This window comes from Plecotus auritus (genome assembly GCF_963455305.1).
Source record: "Plecotus auritus genome assembly, chromosome: 14".
NCBI lineage: Eukaryota > Metazoa > Chordata > Mammalia > Chiroptera > Vespertilionidae > Plecotus > Plecotus auritus.
The window spans coordinates 16,342,245-16,369,112 of NC_137780.1; the positions used below are offsets into that span (position 1 = coordinate 16,342,245).

General features: G+C 54.1%; 1 protein-coding gene and 1 long non-coding RNA gene across 2 annotated transcripts in view; one reads left to right on the forward strand and one right to left on the reverse strand.

Moving 5' to 3' along the window:
- ITPKB (inositol-trisphosphate 3-kinase B) overlaps positions 1 to 26,868 on the forward strand; it is a 93,928-nt gene that overhangs the window by 35,598 nt on the left and 31,462 nt on the right. The window lies entirely within an intron of this gene.
- LOC308238801 lies at positions 5,956 to 7,543 on the reverse strand. The gene is made up of 3 exons (XR_013959621.1): positions 7,175 to 7,543; positions 6,636 to 6,790; positions 5,956 to 6,150 (listed from the first exon to the last, which is right to left on the reverse strand). It is a non-coding gene; the product is annotated as an uncharacterized lncRNA (long non-coding RNA).

Consider the following 26,868-nt stretch of genomic DNA (forward strand, 5'->3'; position numbering starts at 1 on the left):
ATGTGAAAATACTCGATGCGACTGTGAAGTGTTGTTTGGCACCCAGTTCCTCATTCATCGGGGACGGTTGTGAGCACTCCATGCCAGTAAGCAGTGTGGCTGTTCCCGAGGTAGCGAGGTCCTTGATGACAAGGTAGCCTGGGATGGACTTGGGCAGGAACTCGCGGGGTCCCAATAGGAGCGTTCCCCCAGGTGTTACGGGTCCGTTACCAGCAGCCTCGGTGTTCAGACAACTTGGGAAGTATTCAGCCACACTCTGAGCAGACTTCTGTCCTCTGTCACTTCAGGCCACGTGGAGAGACCTACCCACGCTCTCCATGGCACTCGCCCTGGTTCTGAGCCGCCTCGGAAGAAGGAACGAGAGTGGTTTGTTGAGACTCTCTTGGTGAGCCCATTTCAGTTGTTAGCGATTGGGGCTTTTCCCTGTAAATGTTCCCAGATCACTTGTTCTGTAACCCAGCGCTATGTTTGCCAGTCAGAAGCTTCCAGAATCCAGTTTGGCAAAACACAGAGCAAATATTTGCCCATCTTCAGTCCTCTGACCGTTCGCGTATGCCCTGTGCTGTCTTAAAGGTTACTAGCACTGGTTTTTGAACGCATAGTTGAGTTCTTTTATGGCTGCCTTGAAGGCCAGGGTTGGCAAGGTGTGCTGTGAGAACCCGCTGTGCCTGGGCCATCAGATAATTTGAATTCTCTAAAAAGCACCAGTGTGGGACTTTATGGGTAAACTTGAGTTACCCAGGAAAGAGGAATAAGATACAAATCAACTAATTTATACCTTCTGTCTGACCCATGAAGTCAGCCGTGGACTGACTCATGAACCACTATAGCGCATGACCCTCCAATGGGGTTAGTTCAGGTGGTCACGAGCAGCACGTTAATGAAATAGAATAGAATTCCCCAGAATAGGAATATTAGAGTGCATGGCAGAAGGCGGTAGCAAGTACTGTTTTGTGAAACGGCTGTCTCAGTTCTGTGTGCGTATTTGAGAAAATATTAGGGCATGCTGGCAGTCAGATTGCTTACAGTGAGTCACAGTTAAAAAGGTGGGGAGAGCAACAGGTGGTGGTCTCCGCAGACCGACATGGAAGTGGCTCTGAAGTCTGGGTGTTACAATCTAAAGCAGTGGCTCTTAGGGGTTCCCTGGTGTCTGTGAGAAAGAGGCTCTCGGCCTCCCTTGCCTGTCCAGTGTAGACCATCCAGGAAAAGGCGGGGGTGGGGGGGGGCATGATGGAGAAGCCCCCGGCAGTCTTAGCGACGCGCCTCCCACACTCTGTCTTTTGGCTCCTGGCCTCCCCGTTCCCATCGGTAACTGTAGTCCGGCTTCTGGGAAAGCAGGGCTCTGTGCTGTCTGCCTGCAGTGTTGTCCAGAAGGGGCTGTTGTGACTGCCGCCTTGAGGCTCCCTCGGACCAAAGGTGCTTTGTTCCCGACCAGCCAGCTCTCTGACAGCAGGCCTGAGGCAGCTGGTCAGGGATTTCAGCTCAGGAAAGAGCCCCCTGGGTCCAGAAGACAAGCCGTGGACGTGGGAGCCAGATGTTGAGATTTTGTTGTCTGCTCGATGTTGGTGCTTGTCAGGAAAAGTGGAAGAGGAGAAATGAGAGTGTTTACACAGAGCAGAGTTGTCTCTTTAAAACTTTTTTTAAAAAATATATTTTTATTGATTTCAGAAAAGCAGGGAGGAGAGAAAGAGATAGAGACATCAGTGATGAGAGAGAATCATTGATTGGCTGCCTCCTGCACGCCCCCTACTGGGGATCAAGCCCACAACCCGGGCATGTGCCCTGACCAGGAATCTAACCGTGACCTCTGGTTCATAGGTCGATGTTCAACCACTGAGCCATACTGGCTGGGCTAAAATTTTTCTTTATTGATTTGAGAGAGAGAGGAACTTGGATGTGTTGTTCCACTTATTTATGCATGTGCTGGTTGACCCTTGTACGTGCCCGCAACCTTGAACCTGCAGCCTTGGTGTTTCAGGATGATGCGCCCACCAACTGAACTCCCAGGTCAGGGCAAAGCATGTTGTTTCATGAAGAGTTTTTCTTTCCTTCCCTCTTACCTTTGTCTTCCTTCCTTCCTTTGTCTTCCTTTTCTTTCTTTTTCTCCCCTCCCTCCCTCCCTTCCTCCCTTCCAGGTTGGCATGTTTCTCGAACCTGGATATTGATATATTTTGGGCAATTCTACATTAAAGCTCTTGAACTTGAACGACAGGCTCCCTCCAGCCAGTGGTTGCCTGTGATGGCTGGCTCAGAAATAGCCAGCACGCTTATTGCCCAGACCCCTGCTCTGGAGGAGGAGGTAGGGTTTGGAGGCCAAGTTGAGCTCAGCAGCTCTGTGGCTGGTGGGGGGAGGCCAGGGCTGGTGGATGTTGAGGATCCCAGGGCTGCAGGACGGGAGTGCTTTCTTTAGAAGCTTACCCCTTGAAAAATGATTTCCACTTTCCAATTTATTTAAAGAGGCTTTTGAAGTTATGTTTATGAAATACTTTCCCGCCGTTTCATGTGACGTGGGACATAGCAGCTGGGATGATGTTCTTTTTACCCAAATGGAAAGTTGGGCTGGGTGGGGGCCTTGGGAAAACTTGAAGAAGTTAAAAAGCCAGCAGGCAAGCAGGGTTTTCAGTTTTAAGTCATCCTGAGAGGCAGCCCAGTGGATGGAGCCAGGTGACTTAGGGTTGAGTTCCAGCTCTGCTCCAGGGGCATATTGCTGATTTTCTGAGCCTTTGTAAGCCTGCCCATCTCAGGGTGCAAAGGCTCCATGAAAGCTAGAGACAGTGCCTTGTGCATAGTAGGCCCTTGATAAGGGTCGATTCCCCCCCGCCTGTTGTCCTTGTCTTCCCAGGACTCTTAATTGTGGTCACAGGCCATCAACCAGCAGATCATCCATTTGGGCTTCTGCAGGTACCTGGGGGCCCAGAACAGAGAGTGCTTGGATTCCGGGGCGGGGGGGGGGGGGGGCTCTGCGGCCCCCAGAACTCACTGAGAACTGCCTCAGGATCAGGGCTGATGCAATTAGCGCGGCCCCACAGCTCTTCCGTGTTTGTTTTCGGTTTGGGGTCATTAAACTGAATCCACAAGGACGCAACGGGGAGAAATGGAGGCCACGCACACGGAACACATTTGGAAGCAGAGCTCGCTGCTGTTGAGGTGGCATAACGGACAGCTTGGCGTCCCCGCGTTGTTATCTCCAGGGAAGGGGGAAGCTCGGTAGGGAACAGCTTCCTGGAAGACATCAGTTGTGGGATTCGCAGTCTCCTTTTGTTGGCCCTCCGCTGGAATTACTTGCTCTGCTCTCTATGGGGCCAGAGCACTGGCCAGAATACTATCGCAAGTTGGTGGGAGGTGATACCTGCTCATTCTAGGCCCTCCCCTTCCTGCTGTTGATTCAGGCCGGCTGAGGCGTTCACATTCATTTGGGGGATTTTCGGGGGATTTTCGAATGCCTGCCTGCTTGGCCACCGCCTGCCTCCTGCTGATGCGCCGCAAGCCTTATGCTCTGAGGTTGGGAGGAGAATAGAAGAAGCTGACCTTACAGACATATCTGAAGTTAGTTTGAGGAGGAGAATATGCATCCTTACCCCCAAAGAGAATAACTAGGTTTTTAAGAGGTGTGGTCAAGAAGATGGCGGCATAGGTAAGCACCTAAACTGCTGCCTCGCACAACAATTTCAAAACTACAACTAAAAGACAGAACGTCTATCACCCAGAACCACGGGAAAGCTGGCTGAGTGGAAGTTCTACAACTAGAAGGAAAGAGCAAACAGCATTGAGGGGTGCACAAGCGCTGAAAAGCTGAGGTACGGAGACGCGCGAATTGGGCTGGCGACGGGTGACTGAAAGCGCTGCTGTTTTCAACCCGAAGGGAGATAAGCTCCCGATTACTCCGAACTCGTTTCTGGGGAGACGCGGGGGACCCAAACTCCTACAGGGAGAAGCTGGACTGTCTGCCGTGGGGTCGGAAAGTGAGGGAGGCTTGCTTGCAGGGCTGCGCGCAGGAACAATTGTTTATTGTGCTGGGGCGCAGGACACGGGGACAGGGTCGGAGACACAGAGCCAGCTTACTGGCAGCCATCGCTGTTTGCCACACCCTAGCCTAGTCACGCCCTGAGACCCCGCCCTGCACAATCTACGAACCCACCCAAGCTCCAAGCAGCAGCTTTAGCATATGAATGGCCTGCCCTATCGAAGCTTAACCTAGCAAACTTGCAGCCCGGGTCAGACAGCTCCAAAACCTCCAAACTCCAAGCAAAGAGGAGAAAACAGTAGTTCTCGCTGTAGCTCCTGCTGGGTGGCCTCAGACAGTAGCTGACCTGCACCCCATTGGAGATCCAGAAGCCAGTGTACCTAGTGGTCAGTGTGAGACACCAGATTTCAACTCCTCACATCCATAAGTGATACATTCAAGAGGCAGACTCAGTGAGCACCAAAGCCCCACTGAAACAAGTCCTGCACCATAAGCGTGTCTCCAGCACAGCAGTTCTTCCATTATAGACACAGCAGGTCCTCACAGCCAATTGGCCTAGAGGTCAATTCCTCCCAGTGTACCAAGAGCAATCAAGGCTTAACTACACCAAGACTTTGCACTCAGCCCACAAAGGGGTGTACCAAAGGCGTCCACCTCAGGTGATTGGGGAGGCTGAGCTACTGGCCCCTATAGGTCACCTACCACACAAAGCCACTCCATCAACATAAGGAAGCAGCAAAATGCGGAGACAAAGAAACATGTCACGAATGAGAGAAATGGAGGAAAGCAAACTAATGGACGACATAGTGTTCAGAACCACATTTATAAGGTTACTCAAGAATCTTCTAAAAACCGCCGAGAAACTTGATGAGACCTTCAAGGACCTTAATGAGAATGCCAAAAAAATGGAAAAGGACCAGTCAGAAATTAAGCATACACTGTCTGAAATAAAGAATATACCGAAACTCAACTGTAGATCAACCTACCCCAAGAATCAAACCAAAGATCTGAAATATGAGGAAACAAAAAACACCCAACCAGAAAAACAAAAAGAAAAAATCCAAAAATATGAAGATAGTGTAAGGAGCCTCTGGGACAACTTTAAGTGTACCAACATCCGAATTTTTGGGGTGCCAGAAGAAGAGAGAGAGCAAAATATTGAAAACCTATTAGAAGAAATAATGACAGAAAACTTTCCCTACCTGGTGAAAGAAATAGACTTACAAGTTCAGGAAGCGCACAGAACCCCATACAAGAGGAATCCAAAGAGGACCACACCAAGACACATCATAATTAAAATGCCAAGAGCAAAAGACAAAGAGAGAATCTTGAAAGCAGCAAGAGAAAAACGGTTAGTTACCTACAAGGGAGCACCCATACGACTGTCAGCTGATTTCTCGGCAGAAACTATGCAGGCCAGAAGGGAGTGGCAAGAAATATTCAAAGTGATGAACAGCAAGAACCTACAACCAAGATTACTCTACCCAGCAAAGCTATCATTCAGAGTTGAAGGTCAGGTAAAGAGCTTCACAGACAAGAAAAAGCTAAAGGAGTTCATCACCACCAAACCAGGATTACATGAAATGCTGAAGGGTGTTCTTTAAGAAGAGGAAGAAGAAGAAAAAGGTAAAGATAAAAATTTATGAACAACAAAATGACATCAAATACATACCTACCAACAAGTGAATCTAAAAATCAAGTGAATAAAAAATCTGAAGAACAGAATGGACTGGTGAATATAATAGAATCAGGGACATAGAAAGGGAGTGGACTGACAATTCTCAGGGGGGAGGGGGTGTGAGGGGTGCGGGAAGAGACTGGACAAAAAGCTTACACCTATGGATGAAGACAGTGGCGGGGGGGTAAGGGCATGGGGTGGGGTGGGGAATCAGGTGGAGGGGAGCTAGGGGGAAAAAAAGAGGAACACCTGTAATAATCTGAACAATAAAGATTTATAAAAAAAAAAAAAAAAAAAAAAAAAGGTGTGGTCAAACACGCCATGGTCACCTTTGTAAGTGGGGATGTGGCATTCAGCACATTCACACTGTGGCACCTGATGTTCACCGTCGTCATCTTCCCAACCGGACGGCTGGCCCCAGTAAACATGGGCTCCCCCTCCTGCTGCCCCAGCCCTGGCAGCCGCGTTCCACCTTCCGTCTCCGTATGCTGGACTGCTCTAGAACCGCCTGTAAGTGGAATCACATAGGATCAACCCGTTTGTGACTGACCAATGGTAGCACATGTGTCAGAATTTGCTTTCTAAGGCGGAAGGACACTCCATGGTGTGGATCCAGCACACTGTGTTCCTCGTCGGTGAACACTTGGGCCGCCGCCACCTTTGGGCTATTGCAGGGAACTGCCTCCTCTGGCTCCTGTGAGGTAGGAAGGTGACGGGACTGTGCTGCGTGGGAGTGGGGGCGGGGGTGCGGAGTGTCCGCGCCCCTCTGCCTGTCTCCGGTTTTGTAAACGGTGCAGAAGCCCTGCTTCGTACCTAGAGAAACTCACTGCCCACCGGCTTGTCGCGAACTGACGGGAAGGTGCACAGGAGGCACGTGTGAGGCAGCACTGGCTGAGGGGAGGCAGGCGGCAGCTCCTCCCGGTCCTGACAGCAGGTGCTTCACTGCTCAGCAGCCTCCCTCCCACCCCCGTGCCTCTCCCTGTGCCTCCTCACCTGGCATGGCCTGTTACTGCAGGCCCAGCGGCCGTGGGGGTGGTGGGAGGTCCATCCTGTAGCCTGGCAGTCCTGGGCCAGAACCAGTCCTGCAATTTCCTGGCTGTGCGACGCTGGCGCAGTCACTTAACTTCTCGTAAGCTCGGTCTTTGCATCTAAGGGTGTGTGTGTGTGTGTATGTGAGAGAGAGAGAGAGAGAGAGAGAGAGAGAGAGAAGAGAGAGAATGAAACACAGCATACCAAAAGCTGTTAGCCCAGCACCTGGCTTATGGGATACATTTTAAAAAAGACTTTAGCCCTGGCTGGTGCTCAGTGGTTAGAGCAGGTTCTATTCCTGGTCAAGGGCATGTACTTGGGTTGCAGATTCACCCCCACCCTTGGTCGGGTGCATGTGGGAGGCAAGCAGTTGATGTGTCTCTTGCACATCGATGTTTCCCTCCCTCCCGCCCTCCCTCTCTCTCACTCTTTCTCTGGAAAGCAATGGAGAAAATATCCTCGGATGAGGATTAACAGAAAAATAAATTTAAAAATCTTTATACCTTCATTCTTCCCGCTCCACCGGACGGTGAGCACGTTGCCAGGAGAGCTTTCACCTCTGTGGCTCCCAGGCCTGAGCTGTGGACACGGTAGCGGCTGCTGGTTGAAGGCTTGGCAGGGTTAGCTGAGCACCACACGTGAAACAGGCGAGGCCAGAGCAGGGCTATCCGACAATGGCTGAGCCGGCAGGACGCCCGTGGGGTGAGCGCAGGCCCCCTGAGGGGACCACTAAGGAAGCGTTGTGTGGTTGGGTGGGTAAGTTCTGACTTGTTTGAAACACAAAAACCCAATACCGGCCTCATTGCTTTTTCGGTCATCCATCACCTTGTCTGTACGTGGAGTGCTTTTCAAAGATTATTCGCTGGAACTTTAAAAATAGGCCAGTTGTCAGATGTCTTGGCCAGAAAACCTCTCCCAGTGGCTTCAGGAGTTTTCATAGAGCGAAGTGCCTCTCCTTGGAGAGCTGTTTTGATCAAGAGCCGCTGAGTGCCCCGAGGGGGTGGGAGAACTAACTCAGCCCCATGCTGAGGGCGGGGTCCAGACACCAGTGAAGTGGGGGGACCTGTGTGTTGGGGGAAATTGGATGGTTGGTGATGGGAACAAAGAGCATTGAAATCATTCTTTCTGGAACCCCCTCTCCTCCCCCACCCTCACCCAAGGGCACCTGTCTGATTTGACCAATGAATCATACCAGCCTCCGTGGGTAGTTGGTGGCTCAGGTGGGGAGAAGGGCACAGCGTTGTTGGTGGGGTTCCGAATGCCAGGTGGAAGGCTGGGAGAAGGTTCTAGCATCAGAGCTCTGCGTGGACGGGACAGGCTGCTCCGCAGACGGCCGGTGGTGGCAGCTCCGTGGTCCCGAGCAGCCGCCGAGCGAGATGGGCTCCTGCTGCCGGCAGGGCTGCGTGGGCCCTGAGCCCTCCTCGCCTCTCCTCTCCTCTCCTCTCCTCTCCTCGCCTCGCCTCTCCTCGCCTCTCCTCTCCTCTCCTCTCCTCTCCTCGCCTCTCCTCGCCTCTCCTCTCCTCTCCTCGCCTCTCCTCGCCTCTCCTCGCCTCTCCTCTCCTCTCCTCGCCTCTCCTCGCCTCTCCTCTCCTCTCCTCTCCTCGCCTCTCCTCTCCTCTCCTCTCCTCGCCTCTCTTCTCCTCTCCTCTCCTCGCCTCTCCTCGCCTCTCCTCTCCTCGCCTCTCCTCACCTCTCCTCTCCTCGCCTCGTGGCCTGTGTTACCCAGCACGGGGTGGCTTTCTCTCTGTCTCACCTGGGCCCCACACAGACGGGACCGTCCCGGGAGAGCTGGGGGTGCACCCAGGGCTCCGGGAGCAGCTCTGGAAGCAGCGCTGTCCCCTGCGGGCTGCAGTTAAAAAGGGGGCGCTCTTCTCGGGGACCCCACGCGAACGTCACTCACCTCATCTCACTTCGAGGGACTGGAACGGTTGCCCGGCCTGTCAGGAGGGTCGGGACGTTCAGAAGGGGGTCAGCCGGTGGGTGTTTCCCGGCCTGGGATTCGGCCAGACTTGGCATTGCCTTCACGCGGGGCTGTTCACCCTCAGAAACGGGAGGTTGGGAGCTTCTCCCGTGTCAGTAAAAATATGCAAGAAATGAAAGGGTTGCTGCGGAAACTCCCTTTGCGGGTCCTGGCAGACCCTGGTGCGGGGGCAGCTCTTCCCGCCCCTGAGGCCTGCGGAGTTGGGGGGCTCGGAGGTGCGGGGTGGTGCCTTTGGACCTCGGTCTTCGTTGTCTTGGCCACAGGCCACACATAGTGGACCTTCAAGGTGAGGCGCGACCTGGGTGCCGCCAGGCGGGGGGCCTGCGCACCGGCCTCTGGGGAGCCCTGTCTCTACGCCAAGCAGGGTCTCGGGAGGCAGAGGTGCGGGTCTCCAGGTCAGGGGGGCTGCTGGGCCTGGGCCTCGGGCCTCCTCGGCGGTGCTGGCCTCCGGTAGCGGGGTCAGAGCAGATTGTGTCTCCGAGCTCACTCGCCTTCCTTTTCCGCGGGGCACCCGTGGTCCGTGGAGAAAGCTGCTCCCGGGACGGGAGGCCCAGTGTTGCCAGGCTGGCCCTGCGCCAGAGCGCAGGCGGGCCGGGTGTCACGTGGGCCCGTGGCAGATGGCACAGAGGACCCCAGGCCCGACTGGCCCCTTTCTAGGCCCTGTTGGTGGCCCAGTAGGTAGCGGGCGAGGTTTCTGTTTGCCTCCAAGGACGGGACCAGGGACTCCTGATGCTCAAAGACCTCGCGTCACGAATAATGCGCGGCGCCGTATCTCGTGGTTTCGATGTCCGGCCGCGTCTGCCCTGTGCCTTCCTTCTCGCAGTGAGCAGAGTTGATTCTGCTCCACTCCACTCGGAACGTATCTCAGCCGAGTGTAAGTGATGCTGTAAGAAGACACTGTTTTGCCCTGGATGGGCTCAGTGGTTAGAGCGTTGGCCCACAGACCAAAGGGTTGGGGGTTCGATTCCCAATTAAGAGCACATACCTCAGTTGCACGTTTGATCCCCGTCCCTGGTCGGGGTGTGTTCAGGAGGCAACCGATTCATGTGTCTCTCCCACATCCATGTTTCCATGTCTCTCCCCCGCCCCCTCCTCTCTCCCTTCCACTCTCTAAAAATCAACGGGGAAAAATACCCTCTGTGAGGAAGGAAGGAATGAATGAATAAGAAGGTTCCACTTTTAGGGTTCCTTTTTGCACACAGATTCGACACTGGAAACCCGAGGCAGCAAGTGACTTGCGCCACATCCGTGAGGCGGGAGTGCTCCGAGGTTTGCGCACTGCCTGGAGACCCAGCCGCTGCGCAGTAACTGTCCTTTTCCTCTGGCCCTGCTGCACCGCCCTCTGCTCAGCCCTTCCCTTTGCCATTGAAGCAGCCACATGGGTCCCAGGGCGTGGTGGCAAGGTCACACTTTCCACGCAGGACAACCCTTAGGGAGGTGCACACACACCCAAGCCCTCCGCGATGTCTTCCCAACATCCCGCATAGCTCCCAACGCCATCTCCCTAAGCAGTTGGTTAGGCCGGAGGCACGGTCAGAGTGGAGAGCGGGTGGTCTGGTGGTCTGTGCTGGGGAGAGGGGCGTCACCGGGCAGCCTGAGGGGGTTCTGGCCTCTCAGAGGGTGGGGAGGCGCTACGGAGCTTTGTGGCCCCCTCCCCAGCTTAAGGAAGCTTGAATGGGCTGATCCTTTTGAATCCTTCCCATTTCCCCCAGGCCCGGCCCGAGCCTCGGCTGGCCTGTGAAGTTCTCGGGGCTCAGGCCTGTCATGCTATTCTGTGAGCCCAGGGGAGTTTTTCCACTTCCTTTGGTGGAAACCACGACCTCCTTTTCCATCAACACCAGACATGCCAGAAGTGAGACCCGGGCCCGGGTGTCTGGGGGATGGAGACGTTCTTCAGCAGCCAGAGCCTCGCTTGTTGCCTCAAGGCCAGGTGCTCTGTGCCTGCCCCCTGCCCACCCGCCTCCAGCACCTCATTACAGCAGACAGAACCGGTTGGGAAGCCTGCTGGCCCGCATGGCTTTCTCCTGGGTTCCCCTGACGTTCCCTGAGTGCGTGTGGGCTTATCTGCCACGCTGAAGGGCTACTCTGTGCTGTAGCAGCTTGTCCTGTTCCTCTGGGGCGGGATCATCACCCTCCCCCGCTCCTCACCCCGTGGCACCACCGTCAGCGTCTGGGCTGCTCCCCACTCATCTGCCCAGGGACAGCCTCTTCCTAAAACTCCCACCAGCCCTTGCCGCAGAAGCAAGCTGTTTCATTCCCCAGATCTGGAGCCTCGTGACCGAGAATGGGGATTTTTCTAATGATTTTATGTGTTTGGGCTTTTCATTTGTCCTGAACACTGAACGAAGCGCATGTGACATGCTAACCTTTCCGGCCGAGCAAGGCACAGTGCCTGCCCGGGTGGAGGAGCTGGAGGTGCAGCTGGTCACGGAGATGTGCAATCATCCCGGCACCAGGTGTGCAGGGACAGGGCGGGGCCCGCCAGGCAGCGGTGACTTCTGCCCCGGGGTATGCTGGGAAGCCCCAGGCGAGAGCTAGCTCCCGGACGGTTCCAGAATCAGGAGTCCGCCAGGTCTTCACTGTTGAGTGGACTTCAGTGGCTGGACAGGGAGGAAGTCAGAGTCCAAGCTGAAAGAGCCAACAGCCAAGGGACCTGAGAGGATGTGGCGGGACCGGGAAATGGTGAGTGGCGGTGGCCCAGGACCTGGGCGTGATGGGGACGTGCTGGAGCACGTGAGCCGAGGAGCTGGCCTGAGCTGAGTTTTGAAATGCCACCCTTTGAGGAGATCAGAATGCCCTGCGGCTGACGAGAGGACGGGGCCCGTGAGCCTGGGCCTCGGGCGGAGCCCCGAGTTGGGGTGCCCCTCAGCGTGCTGTTCCGGGGAAGGGACTGTCCTGCCTGGTGTGTGGAAGGCTGCCTCCGTCCTTCCCCACCGTGGCCTCAGCGTTGCTCGGGCTCTAAAGGGACGCAGCAACCGGGAGTTCTTCCTGCCCTCATTCTCCTGTCCCGTGTAGGCCCGCGAAGCAGCCTGCTTCTGAGTTCTGTGGGTCAGGAATGTGGACCCAGGGGCATGAGGTGGGGGAGCTGCTCTGATGGACAGAACAGCACCGCGGCCGTGGTGCCTGGGCCTCTGTGCCCGCCTGTGGCCCTCAGGGACGCCGTCGGGCCCGCTGTGCCGTGTGCCCTATTGCTAGAAGCCGCCTTGTTAGATGTGAGAGGCAGCCTGCCTCCTGGGGTCTCCGTGACAGGCAGTGCTTTGCTGCACGGGAACATCATTTGAAGAGCCTGAGGCCTGAGAACCTCGCAGGCATCGATTCAGATCCCTCTCCCCGGCTGCTTCACCGGGTCCTCACGTGGAGAGGACGCTGCCTGAGCAGGGCCTGCAGAGAGCAGGGACAAGGGTGGACTGCACCTGTGAGTGCCCTTCCACGAGGGGGCATTCCAGGCGGGCTCTTGGGAGAGGGTGGGGGGGTCTACAGGCTGGCTGCCCCTCTCCTTCTGGAAGCCTGGCCAGGCAGCTGGCCGGAGAGGGCCAGGCAACAGGTGAGCCAGCTTCCTCCGGCGTGAGTTCTGTGGGGTCTGCACCTGCTTGCACGGGATGATGCTGTGGGATGCTGTCTGGCTGCGTTTCATTCCTTGGTTTTGTTCCTCATGGCCCCACACCAGTACTTAGTGCCCCACATCAGTGCTTTGTGCCAAGTGGCAAGAGAATCTCGGTTGGTGAGAACTGGGTTCTGTGAAGGGGCTATTTTTCTATTAGTTCAAGTTCACGTACTCTTTGTATTGGAAGTTTCCCCGAGACCCAGAAAGCCAGGTGGTTGGTCAGTATGGGGCACGCCCCTGGTATTGGCAGGGGGTCCGTGCCTTCTTTGGACCAGCAACTTACAAACTCTTCACATAAAGCCTTGTGCTATCCTCAGTTCTTTGTTTTTTTAATATGACATTTTGGGAAGATGAAAGCTTATACTCGGGGGCTTAGACCTTGTAAGGTGCTTGGTGGTTGGGGTTTTAGTTCTTCACCTTGGCCTTGGGCAGCCGCTTTGCCATTTCTCAAATGCGATAGGAGAGGCACAGAAAAGAGGGAGTGGCATGCTCTCCAGACCAGTTTTAGAATTGAGAGTCAAACCAGCCGCCTCCCACTCCATCGCCCCATTTTACCATTGGCTTTAGGGGACCAGGGGACAGAGCAGGTGGAGGGAAATGGGTTCTGGTACACAGACATGGATTCAGTCCTGGTTCTGCCTCTGGTGAGTTCTGTGACCTTGAGCAAGTCACGGGATCTGCTGAGCTGTTTTCTTTCTGGTGAATCGGGGTAATCTTAGTCTCTGCCATCACCTGCCTCAGGGCTGAGCATCATAAAAAATAATGTGTGAAAGCTCCATCAGTTCCACAGACGTTAAAGGACAGAGGAGGAGAGAGAAGCATGTTGAAAGGAGGCTCCTTATGCCGGGCTCTCAGAGCATGAACCCCGTCTCCTGGGCCTGGGTCGCTGCCGCAGATCCCCAAGGTCTGTCTCCTCCGCCCAGGCCTGCACGCGTTTGTACAGAGCAGGTCACAGACCCAGTGCTGGCTGCCCTCCAGGTTCTGGCTCCCCTCGGAGTGTCATGGCTTACAGTAGGAGTAGAGGGTAGGCGTGGGCTCTTGGGCGGACAGACCTGTCTTGGGCAGAGCTGCTTGGGGTGACACAATCCAGGGTGACACAATCCAGTCTGATCGCCACTCACCATGGGAGGCAGAGCTGTGGCCAAATGCATCTGGACTCCCTCTAAACACACACTTCTCCTGAGGCTGAGCTTGGAAGTGGCAAAGGGCCCGGAGGTGGGAACAAAAGCTGGGGTGTCCTGGAGCTGGGGCTGCTGCCCCGCCTGCCTCCCACGCCACTTTAGCTTGTTTCCCCCCCACAGCTCCTCCCCGAGGAGGTATGGATCTCGCTCTGCCAGAGTCCGAAGAAAAGGGGACTTTTCTTCTGAACTCGTACAAGCTGATCCCGTTTGCAGTTGCTGGTTAGCAGTCAGAGGCATCATCTACTGAGGACCTGCATGCCAGGCAGTGCCCTGGTACAGCTGGTCTTAGCACAGCCCTGTGCGGGAAGGGTTGTCACCACCCCCTTTAACAGACGAGGACACTAAGGCTCAGGGCCATTAGGTGGCGGGGCCTGTGTCACACAGTGGGCAGAGGGCTGGAGCGAGGGTTCAAGTTTCTGTTTGCTGAGCTCCAAAACCTGTGCTCCCTCTGCCGCCTCACCTCTCCCTGCCCATCAGCAGACGTCCTTGGGCTTTGCCTGTTCTGCAGAGCCCTGACCAGCTTGCTGAATGTACGTGTGTTTTTCTAGCTCTCGGGCTAATGGACCAAGTACCGGCCCAGTGGTTCTCAGCTAGGCTGCACGTTAGATGATCCAGCCGGTCTCTATACCAGACGGCAGTCCAAACCAAGTAAGTCAGAACCGGGGTCTTGGACCTGGACAACAATGGTAAAGCTCCCAGGTGATGCTGATTGTTAGCCAAAATTACGCCCACTGCACCGACGCCTGGCCTTCGGCACGGGTGCTCCTTTGAGTTATGGAGGGGAGGCGGTGGCAGCTGCCTGCGCTCCTTCCGGAGGCCAAGGAATCCTTCAGCCAGTCCTTTAGGGGGCCCGCTCCAGGCGGCCACAGTTCCAGATCGTTCTGTGAATGCCCTTTGATTTAATGGTGTCCTTCGGCTTGTGGGCTTACAAGCAGCACCGAACTCCCAGTGTGGGCTCCTCGGAGCCGGATGCTGGAACCCAGGCTTTTGTTCTGAAGGGGAGGTGGGTATTGTCTGCAGGGTTACCAAGAAGATGGCCAGCGAGACCTGGGTGCGCGTCCTTTGTTAGTGCTCAGGTTGGGGCATTTAAATGTTGCAGGTGGGGAAGGATAAAGCACAGATCCAACTCTGCATAATGCAAAAACATGAAAATTGGGTTTTAAAATAAAAGACTACTAATTTTTAAATCAAATCTTTTACCCTGAATAGGTGTTCCTTGGTTGCCCCAGGCAACCACAGGCGGGCAGCCTGACCTCTGGCAGGCCTGGTTGGGTCCGGGCGCTGGATTTACCCAAGTTCCAGCACTCACCAATCCGGTGCCCTCGCCAGGGTGCAACCGCTCACACAGTGCCAGGCAGAGTGTATGCCCAGCACACGCTTCCCTTCCCTCCCTGCCCCGTGTTAGTGAGGGGGCCTGTCCTGCCCGCCCGGTAGTAAATGGGTAAAACCCCCCTAAGAACAGAAGGGCTGATCTGGGCAGGAGCATGACCCACAGGCTGGCAATAAAGGAACCGTCTGGCTTCTCCCTGGAAACCCGCCCCAGCCCCGGGCTGAGGAGTGCCAGGTCTTAGATCTCACTGGACATGATGAGGGTGGGTGACGGCATTTCTGACCAAGGAAGGAGGACCACCCGGGTGCAGGAGTGGCTTTGCCGGCTGCGGTGAATGTGGTTCAGAGGGCAGTGCCCCTCAGGTGCGATGACCACCTCACAGGCTGGCCATGTCCTGTTTGGGATTGTTTCTTCGCGATACAGGGGACACACCCCTTCACTCACTGACAAGGGCGTGTGAGTGTGTGGGGGAGGTCATGCATTCACTGTGTTTTTCCTAGGGACGGGCTGGCTCCCTGGCTTCAAGGCGAGAGGGCAACATCAGCCCTTCTGGAGAGAGAAGCGTTTAAAATGCCTCTCGGACAACGTTTCCCTGGCTCGCTTTCCTTGGTCTGACTTTCCTTTGGTTCACGTTGCATCCCAACGAAGCTGCCTGTTCTGGAGAAGTTCCTGTCATGGACGTCATTCTCTTTGCAAATGTCCTTGCTGTCTGTCCCCTTTTTCTTCCCAAACTGTGAGATGTTGATTTCCTCTTAAATAAGAATCGCCAGTAACAATACAATTCATCATGGTAAAGTCGACTCTCCAGTCACTCCTTCAGCACATGTTCCTGGACAAGGACCTGAAAACATTCCGCATTATCTCTTAGGCCCTTAGGGCCGTGGTCGGCAAACTGCGGCTCGCGAGCCACATGTGGCTCTTTGGCCCCTTGAGTGTGGCTCTTTGACAAAATACCACGGCCTAGGCGAGTCCATTTTGAAGAAGTGGCGTTAGAAGTTGTTTAAGTTTAAAAAAATTGGCTCTCAAAAGAAATATCAATCGTTGTACTGTTGATATTTGGCTCTGTTGACTAATGAGTTTGCCGACCACTGCCTTAGGGGAAGAGTTTCTGATCTTCCTGCCGGTACCAGGCTGCCCTCCAGCTTTCCTACATTCCACCTATGCCCAGAGGGGTTTAGAGCCTCGGTGCGCCCTTCAAATATAAAAGAATTCGAGTTAAACTTCAAGAAGCGGGGCGCTCTTTGGGGATCGCGCTGATTTGGGCCATTGGGTGCTCACTATGCCCGGCCCGCGCTCAGCCCCGCCCACCCGCGCTCAGCCCCGCCCCGCCCGCGCTCAGCCCCGCCCCGCCCGCGCTCAGCCCCGCCCACCCGCGCAGCGAGGCTCCAACCTCCGCTTTTCTGGTTGAAAATTCAGCCTGAAGCTCGGCCCGAGGCTGCGCGAGGCGAGCGCGCTCTCCCAGCAGCCGGTGTTGGCCACGAGGTGGTCGGTCTCCCTAAGCGGGTCCGGAGGCGCCGCCGCTGGCGGAGGGAGGGGTCGGTAGCTGTAGGAAAACAGCAGTTTCTCGGGGCTTTTCGCATTTCCCTTTCGGGGCCCCCCTCCGGCTGTCGCTTTAGTTCTCCCCGTTGGAGAGCAGTTAACATTGGACAAAGGGTTAGGAGTCATACTCTTCCTTAACCCTCTCCCCAGCAAAATTCAGTTTAAAACAGTAACTTTCAAGTTCATTCAAAACATGTTATACATCCATTGGGTAAATCTAGAAAACTATACAGAAATGAAATCACCTGTACTCACCCGGTTGGATTTTTTTTCTAAGCATTTAAAAAGATTGCTTTCATACTGTCAAAAGGCTATTTAAGTATACTCCTTTGGGTTACTCTGATAAAGAACATTTCCATTCTCTTCTCTGCCTTCTCCCTTCAAAACCACTTCAAAAGGGAAGTGGAATATTAACGCAGGTCAGTCCCCACAGTTCAGCGTTCTTTGAGATTATCCCAAGACCACGGAATTTCAGAGTCGGGTGTTATTTTTGAGCTTATGTGGTTAATCCTTCCGTTTTGTGGACTGAGACCCAGAGTGACAGGCCTCGCTAGGGGTTGCTCATTAGCCCAAAGCCTGGACTCAGCTCCCCCGGCGCCAGGAGCATTGAATATGACCCTTATTTGCAGGTGGGAAATTTCAAGTCAAGGCAGGGAAGGGAAGAGGGAAACATTGGAAAGGGACAATTTTCTTTAGAATTCTGGTACATTCTTAGGTCTTTTTACAGATGAAAAAGTGACATTTCCTAGAACTCTGGGTAGATGCTGTCCCCATTGGAAGGAAGCACCAGCATGAGATGCATCCGAGGCCTGGCTCTCTCCTGGAGCAGCACCGCTTCTTGGGGACATGTGACCATTCCTGAAGAAGTTGGCCCCAGGAGTCCCCTAGCCCAGTCCTGCCAGCTGTGTGCCCTCCCGGGCCAGCCACCGTTCTCTCTCCTCCATCAGTAGCATTTCTGCTGGGCTTGCCCCCGGCCCTCCACTCAGCCTGCCCTGTTTCACCCGCTCGGAGTATTAATTGACACCTGTGTCACTTCCCGGGACGCGTCACTCGTCACACGGGAAAGTCCTCCCTTTGAGCAGTTTAGAATAAGTTTATCGTGAGGGGGGTTGTCAAGACCAAGTTAAGAACCTGACCAAAGCCTTGGCCCAGGCTGGCTCTCTGACCGGGTTACAATGGTTATAAAAATGAACACCTAGACGGAGTTCCGTGCCGTCTCATAGCGTCCCAGCTCCTTTTATCGAGAGGAGGAGGACGGACACAGACACGCTTGCCCACAGTCACACAGCTGGCAAACGGCCGAGCCAGAATCCCACTTAGCCCGGCTCCGGAGACCCCGTTTCTAACACTAGACTCGGCCAGTTGGTTTCCGACAGGGCTCAGCCCTCTCACGGTGTGGCAGCGCTTGGAGGCTGTCCGCACAGGCGTTTCACATTCCTCCCTCTTGAGTGAGTCTGGGTGGCCTTCCTTTGACATCTTCCCGAGTATTCACGTCATGCCTGCACAAGCTGCATACAGCAGGCGAAATGATACAACCGTGAAATGCCTGCAGGAGGGACTAATGCATGGCACGATGTCTCACGATGAAGCTGGTCACCTGTGCCTCACGCTGTTCCCGTGGTCAGTGTCCCCGCGTTCTCCCCGGCCCTCTCCACCCTGACGGGCTGAGGGGATGCACGGAGAAGGCGCTCTTTAAATCGCAGCTGTTCGGTGGAGAGAACACGTGTGTGTTAGGGCTGCAGGGAGCTGCCCGTGGCCATGGAAGGAGGGGTTCTCCAACTTCCCCCATCACTTTCTCTGGCTCCAACATCTTACGGCCTCTGGCACAGCCTGGAGCCCCGGGGCGTCGGTAGGTGTGACTCCCAGCAGGCCTAGAAGGTTCCGTGGGAGCCCGCCTCCCCTACCTGGAGCCACAGCCAGAATGGGTTTGAGTCCCAGGCCTTCTGATCCTGGGGCTGGGCTTGTCTGAGGTTCAGATGAGGTTAGAGAATTAGGAGGAAGGAGACGACCTTAAAGCCACCCCTCCCCTCCCCTCCCCTCCCCTCCCCTCCCCTCCCCTCCCCTCCCCTCCCCTCCCCTCCCCTCCCCTCCCCTCCCCTCCCCTCTCTCTGAAGGAAACCTCAACAGCTCCTTCTGCTTGTCTCCCCACCTCTCCCCCCCACACACACCTCTTCCTGCTTTCTCTGCCTTGACACAAAGGCCTCTCCCGGGCCTGGTGGCACCTCGCCTGGGCGCTAATAATAGCGAGGGCAGGTCTGCCAAGCAGTGAATCAGGAGCCTGTGTTCTGTGCCGTGATCCTGGCAGCCTCTGGCCTGGCAGCCTCTGGCGGGCTCCTCGGTAAAAACCCTTTGTGAGCAGAACGAGCCTTTGTGTGGGCTGGGAACTCCTGCTGTCCCTCCCTGAGGGCGACACCTCCTGGAAGGAGGAGGGGGTGCCTTTGGCCTGCACGGTCTTAGGAAAACACCGTTTCAGATAGCTCTAGGCCTCCAACCCGCTGGGGGCCAGGAGGGTTGGCTGGGGACCTGCCAAGGTGGATCAGGGAAGAAGTGGGGACAGAGAGGAAGAGAGGGTGAGTGTGAGGCACCTCGGTTTAGTGCTACTTGAAAGGCAACACAGTACACTTACCCGAGTCCTTTTCAAAATAAGAGGAAAGAAAAGTGAAACATCTTGAGGTTTCCTATTTAAAACAAAATCCAAAAGCCTGCCGCCCAATTCAACGGGCTGTTCTGGACCTTGTGTGGATAAACTTGGGAATTGTTGGAGGATTCTCTGGGCAGCTACCTCAAGTTCTTTCCCAGTCCAGATGGGATGTGCATCTATTAAGGCATTAAAATAAAACGCTTCCAAGTGTGGGGTTATTTTCAAGGCCTTTGGCCAGAGAAGAGCTTGCGCTTGGACCGCTTGTGGGTTGACAGAGCACTTCCACACATGTTTTCTCACCGGGTTGTCACAATGACCCTGGGAGCCAGGCAGGGCATGTCTTGTTGTTATCCGTGTTTCTCACACGAGGAAGCCAGGGTTTTGGAATGTGGAGTGGTCTGTTCAAGGCTGCGCAGGAGTGGAGAGCGTCTGACCTCCGTCTTTCCCCAACTGTCCTGGTGCCCACTGAGATGAAGCGGGCCCTTGGAACGGAAATGGACTCGCAAGGTCTTGGTGTTGCCTGTGGACCTGCCGGGTCTTGCGGTTCTGAACTGCTTTCTTTTCTTCTTTAGAATTTGCATGTCTGATGGAAGCCGAGATGGCCCGTTTCCACTGTGCCACCCTCGCCTGCTTCTGCTCGGGCCATAGTGGGGTGGGTTGGCAAGGGTGTCCGTGACTATGTGTTCTGCATTGCTTTAAACACTGGAACCACCTTGCAGGTAATCGGGAGTGAAGAGGCTGTGCACAAAAGGCACCGGCAGCGGCCAGATGTTCATTTTAATAAATGGAAAATATGACTCAGAACGGGAGCCAATCTGACCCTCCAGGCAGGCAAATTAAGCCGTGGAGGGTGACGTCTTTGTCTCTGGATTGTGGAGAATGTGGGAGCCGGGCCGGCTCAGCCACTTTCATTTATTTCTTCTCACTTCTTCTATTCAGTCTTGTTTATACTCCTCTGCCCAGACTGTATGAAATATTCTACCAGAACTCTGCAGAAATGTGGATAGGACTCCAATAAGGCTCAGAAGGCTGCGTTGGGGAAGTTCTCAAATGGAAATGTACCCGAGGGGATGCGTGTGAGAAGCCAAAGTCCCAGAAAGCTTCAGAAAGACGCCAGTCTTGTTAGCAACAACCTGCATCTCTAGAGCCCATGTGAGTTTCCAGAAAACCTGTGTCAATCCCTGTGCCTCATTCCACACGGGTCTCACAGCAGCCAAAGATGTGCACAGGCGGCTCATAATCTCCCATCTCACACAGGAAGTGGGAACCGAGCAGCCGGAGGTTGGGTAATTTGCCCAGAGTTCCACGCTAGTACATGGCGAGCGCAGAGTTCTTTCCAGTCTGCCCTCCAGCCTCCCCACCGCTCCCCTCCCCCTTCTCCCCTCCCCCCGTCTCCCCTCCCCCGCGCTCCAGGGGGCTCCTGGCCCTTCATTCCCTTTGCTTGGAGCCACGCCCACCTAAGCATCTCTAAAATCCTGATGCCCTCCCCCCATGACATGTAATTCTTACTATTCAAAAAGTGAGCTCCTATTCACGTGAAGGAAGCCTAAAAGGCCATGAACTTGGTCTAAACCAGCTTCAAAGAACATGGCACCCATGAAGGAGAAAAATGAAAGAACGAAAGGACAGTTGAAGTGCTGAGGAAGAAATCACTAAGAAATTGTTAAAAATAATAATAATATGAAGTGATATGGAAAAAATAGCATATAAAGTTTCAAAACATAATAGAGAACTGAAATGCACAAATGTCACAATATATATTTATATGTTGCAGATGAGGCCCCTAGAACCATAAGAAATGCAAAAAGTTCACTCTTAGTAACTCATTCTCGAATTGCCCCCCTTAAACATCAAATCACCCCTCTGTGGGGTGTGCGCCCCACGCTGGGAACCACTGCTTAGAGTAAGGGCTGGGGTCATGAGGACATTCCAGTGCTTGAGATGTGGCTGGGCAGAGTGGCCCCGTGTGCCTGCCCTGCTCTGTGCTGTAGGTTTGGGGTGAGGGGGCCGACTCTGAGGTGCTCGTGCAGGCGTTCCCCAGTGTGGCGGCTTCTGGCCGCTGCTAGTGGAAAGTAGTAAGGGTTCCATTTTCCTGTTTCAAGCGAGCATTTCCCCCTTGGGGTTAGAGTAACCACTTCCTCCTCAGCACCCAGTGGAACGTGGTAAACACCCATTGCTGCTGCGTATTCCCTTCTGAGAGCCTCGGTGGGTTCCTTTTTACCCCCTCTTGACTTTGCGTGTGCAGGGACACACGTGCGCACACACACGCGCACACACACATACACTCACACACACGCACACACGGGGTTCTTAAGGACAGACTCCTTCCCCTCTGGGTGGCCGTTTGCAGAACCCCCTGCATGGCCTTGGAGGCAGAAGCCCACACGGCTCAGGTGCGGGTCTGAGGTCCTTTGTCCTCCTGCCTGCCGCATTTTGGAGGGACTCCGGCTGGAGTGACCTGAGGAGGGATGTGGCGTCCTGGCTGAGCTGGAGGGGAGGCGTGGGGGCGAACAGCGTGGCGGCCGCCTCGGGTCATTAGGGTGATCAGGAACAGACAGTGGCCGGGGAGCCGGGCAGGACTTGGTTAGGTGATGGGGGGACCAGGAAGCAAACGGGTTCCGCAGACGCCGAAAAGGGTGGGGGATATAAGTAAGGGGTCAGTAAAGGGTGAGTAAAACATTTAAAGAGAGGCCTTCGTTTTAGATATTTAAAAAACACGCCCACAAAGAAAATGCCCGGCTGGCATGGCTCAGTGCTTGGGCATCAGCCTATGGACCAGAGCCCCCCGTTCCATTCCCGGTCAAGGCACAGGCCTGGGTTGTGGGCTTGACCACCAGTAGGGGGCGTGCAGGAGGCAGCCGATCAGTGACTCTTGTTATCGATGTTTCCATCTCTCCCTCTTCCTTCCTCTCTGAAATCTTTAAAAATCTATTTTTTATATACCTTAATACTTCTTTCGTCATTGCTGGTTTGGTTACAAGAACTTCTTCTGAACTCCCTCCCCCTAGTTTTTCTTAGAGCCTGTGAGACCATGGAATTTGTCACCAGAGAATTACTGTGATGTGGGGCTGATGGCCCCGACCCTCAGGGTGGCCGCTGAGACCGAGGGAGAAGAGGAGGGCTTGGAGGCATCCATGGCTAGAGAACCTCTCGGCTCCCTGCTCGGCCGCGCCTGTGACGGAGCCCCAGGGGCAGAAGTACAGCCGCTGTGTGTGTCTGTGCCTAACCCGTGTGCGTTATGAAGCAGAGCGGTGCCGAGCGGGCCTCAGAGCCAGTCTGGCCGAGCGCTCTGGGCAGCAAAGCAGGAGCTTCCTGCAACTCTGGCAAATTTGCAAGACCATCCAGATGCGGAAACTTCTGTTGCATACAGGCTTGCCGTGTCTCCTACGTTGTGCAGATAGGCGATAATGCTGAAAATCCAAGAAATCTAAATATGTCACGTGTCTAATGCGTGTGATGTGTAGTGCGCATCGATCTATGCCCGCAGGCTCCAGAGAGCCTGTCAGAGCCGTGCGTCTAAGAAGGTAGGAGAATGGGGAGGTGGCTGCACTGGGGGCTGACGCCACCCTGGCTGGCAGAGCTCTCTGGGCAGAAGAGGCAGGCACTCCCTGCAGCTCGGGCAGGTTTGCACGGGCCTTCCTCCAGTCCCCCCTGCTCGCAGGCCAGACGGAACCTCCATGTCCACAACGTGTCCGATGCACCCCTATGTTATTTTATTTTAAAAATTTATTTCAGAGAGAGGACAGGAGAGGGAGAGAGAAACATCCATGATGAGAGAGAATCATTGACTGGCTGCCCCCTGCACGCCCCCCCACTGGGGATTGAGCCTGAAACCTGGGCATGTGCCCTGACCAGGAATTGAACTGTGACCTCAGGGTTGATGCTCAACCACTGAGCCCCACGCCGGGCCACCGCCTCGCATGTTAAATGGGAACAACTGGAAGAACGTCCTTGCTGCACGCTTGGCGCCGTGAAAGCATGATCTCCCTTGTCAGACGGGGTGCTGGTCAGGACGGGCATTGTTCTGAGCGGCAGGTTCTCTCATCCCTAGAACCAGGGAACGGAAACCAGTGCAGGCTCTGTTTCTGGAACCTTCCTCCTGTCCATCTGCCCAAGTCCACACCTCGCCGAGGAGCTCCTGCTCACGCCTGGAATTCCTTCCAGGACCCCACATCCCCCCAAGGCACACCTGAGGCCGCTCCCCGCACCCCACCCCCCAGGCCCACAGGCAGGCTCTTCGTCTCCAGCACCAGATCCCCCCACCTCCCGTTGTCAGGACGTTCGGCAGGCACCTTCTTCCAGGGGTCGCACCTCCAGGTGCCAGTGGAAACTGGGAGGTAACCAAAAGACAGTCATGGTCTGAAGCAAAGAGGTTTTTTAATCCCTCTTCCTCTCACCTGGACCGTTGCAGTGGCCTCAAACGTGATCCTTTTTGGTTTTACCTTTTCTCGTGTGCTTTCTGTTCCCCGATCTACTCTACACACAGACTGAGTGACCTTTTAAAACATAAGCCACCTGGCTGGTGTGGCTCAGTGGTTAGTGTCGACCTATGAACCAGGAGGTCACAGTTTGATTCCTGGTCAGGGCTCATGCCTGGGTTTCAGGCTCGATCCACAGTGGGGGGTGTGCAGGAGGTAGCCCATCAGGGATTCTCTCTCATCATTGATGTTTCTCTCTCTCCCTCTCCCTGCCTGTCTGATATCAATAAAATATATATATATATATATTTTTAAAAGCATAAGCCAAATCATGACACACTCCCTCAAAACCCTCCAGTGCCCTCGCCTGGCGGACATCAAATCCTAAACCCTAAGTTGGCCTGAGGACCTCTGCGCGAGGGGAGGGCTTCATTCCAGCTCCCCTTGCTCACTGGGTTCCAGCCTCCTTGTTGCTCTTGTTGGCCTTTCTCCTGCCCAGATGCTGCCTGGGCCTCTGCTCCTGGCTGTTCCCAGGAGGGTGCTGGGCTCAGCTCCCACTTCCTGCAGAATGGGTCACTCCTTTCTCTGCACCTTGCTGCATTTTTCTTCAAAACACTTGCTGCTGTCTGATGTCGTCCATGTTTATTTATTCACTAGAGGCCCGGTGCATGAAATTCATGCACAGGTAGGGTGCCTAGGCCTGGCTGGCCGGGGCCTTCCTTCGTTCTGCGCTGCCCCCTGGTGGCCAGTGTATGTCATAGCGAGCGATTGAACTCCAAAGGGGACACTTTGCATATTAGCCTTCTATATCTATAGATTGTCTGTCTCCTTCCACTGAGAACCTATGCCCCTTCCAGGGCAGGGACGTGGCTGTGCTCACCCCAACATCCCTGCACCCAGGGCGGGTGGGTACTCTCACATCTGCCCTATGAACGAGCAGACGAATCCATCCCAGCAGCCTGGACTGAGCTGTTGCTGAGCATCGAGTTGGTAGCAAGGCTGCGAAGGTGGTTCTCAAGGCCCCTCTCCTGAGGAGCTGGGGGTTTTTATCTCTTCTCTGGGAGGTTCCCACGCTGTCTTCCCCACTCCTGTCCCTGAATGTGCTTTTTAATATGGGGGTGGCCCCTCCGCTGCACCATCCCGGCTGCTTGTTATTGAAATGGCCCTCCCTGGTTCCCTGGCGTCCGATCGGGACGGGTCGTCTTGGCCGCTGGAACCTGCACGGAGAAGGAAGCTGTGTGTCTCGTCGGACGAAGGGGCTCCCTGGAGGGCGCTGTGTCCTCAGATCAGTGCAGGAGAAGCACTGACGTGTTGGGGGACACAGCGGTGGTTTCTTCATGGAACTGCTGGTGTGGTGGTCACACATTGTAAGCTATAAAAGCAAACTAGCTACATTCAGACATCTCGAAAATACAGAATGATGACCTATATCACCACAGCCCTACCCTTATAGCTGAACATACGGATTCTGTTGATTATCAGTTACTTGGTTAATTTCTATTTTATCTTCAAAAAGGACTTGAGGATGCTTACAAACTTACATGCCGTGCCTTAGAATATAACAAATGGCTAATATATCTGAGCAAAGGGTCAAGCAGTTTTATGGAAATCAGTATAAACTTAAAACACAGAAATGCATGCTGATACCACTGTTCTTATCAATTGGTCTCCTTCCTCCCAGCTTTGAAAGGATGTGCATTTTTATAGCCTATCATTCTCCCCCTCCCCGCCACATGTTGAAAAATGTCCACTCCTTTCTCTTATTGTTCGGGACTGGAATGATCAGTCGTGAGGATGTGCCCCTAATTTACTTAGCCATTCCTCTATTGTTGGATGTGGGTTTTTTTCAATGCTATTGTTAAATAAACAATGGCGTAATTAGCATCTCTGTGCTTGTAAGTTTTTCCATGTTTTAGAGTGTTTCCTTAAGTGGATTTCCAGAGGTAAAATGGCTTTGAAAGGCTAGACATTTGCGTGGCCTTTGCAACATATTCCTGGGCTGCTTTCCCCGAGGGGGTGTCCCAGCAGCACTGGGCGTATCTCAGGGGCACGTCTGTGGGTTGCTTCTCTGTGCTTTGTCACTTAATAAGGAAAGAGTATGTTGCTATCTCCATTACGTGTCTGTTAAAGTATGTGTGTGTTGCTAACGCTCAGCGTCTTATTTCACCTGTTTATTTGAGTTTTTTATGTACCAAATGGATTGACCCTCCACTATAATATATTTTGTAAACCGTTTTCTTTAGCTTACTTGACTTTCACTTTAACTTGGGGTTGTGTGTTTTTTTGGCTTTGATGCTTAAAATTTTTATACATTTTGTATAGTCAGAGCTCTTGGTAATGTCCTCTGTCATTTCTCTCCATTTGCCTCGAGACTCATCAGCCTGCAGTCAAGGCCACGGTGGTGTCAGCTCAGTTCTCCCTCCCCGAAGGCTCACCTGTCCTCTTGAAACTTTGTCAGGAGCTTGAGCCAGTGAAGTGTCCAGCACATTCAGCACTTAGCATGGATGACATTTTTTTAACAGTCTCCTCTTCTGCATGACAAAAATTATTTCCCGTAACAATCAAGAAATAAATCATGAAAATGGCCAGAAAAGAATTGCAGACAGTGAAACTTTTTTAAAAATATGTTTTTATGGATTCTTTTCAGAGAGGGAGGAAGGGTGAGGGATAGAGAGATAGAAACATGGATGAGAGAGAGACATTGATAGGCTGTCTCCTGCACGCCTCCCACTGGGGATCAAGCCCTGGCCAGGAATCGAACAGGGGATCTCTTGGTTTATGGGTCGATGCTCGACCATTGGGCCACACCAGCCGGGCGCAGACAATGAACCTTTTCTATTGGATTTTGTACACATGATCACACCAGTAAAAAAAAAAAAGGGTGGGGGAGTGGTGAGGGGTCTAGCAATACTTACTAAGTGCATTAATGCATGTTTTGGAGAAAGGGGAGATGGGGAGATTCCATGTTGTCTCTAGCTGTAATGAAGAATGACATCGCTCTCTCTTTGATCTTGTATGAGTTCGGAGCTTCGTGAGAACCCATCTCCTTCGCATGTGCACATCCAGTGGACAGGGACAGGTGTGTGTGTCTTCCCTTTAGTTGGCTGCAGAGCTTGCCTTTGGTTTTAACTCTGAAGAGTTTCTTTCGGCTGAAGCAGCAGATAGAGAAGGTCTTAAACATAAAGATAACTTGGTCCCCGGTTTCCCACTGACAGTAAACCGGAGAGTGTCACCTGCCCTTCGCTGTGTTTGTGTGGGATTGACTCCATGTCTCCGCTGCTGGAAACCTTTACACAAACAAAGGCTCCGAGTGATCTCAGAGAATGGCAGGATGGAAGGAGCCAGGCCCGTGTCTTTGTCCTCTCGCCGGGCCCCCATTGTTTACTTCTGCCTGAAGTTTATTTCTGGTCTGCTCTTGAGGTTCGGGAACGTGCAGTGCCACGGGACTTGGGGACAACAAGCCGTGCCCCGCCGCGGGCTCGAATGTGAACTTGCCCTTGAAA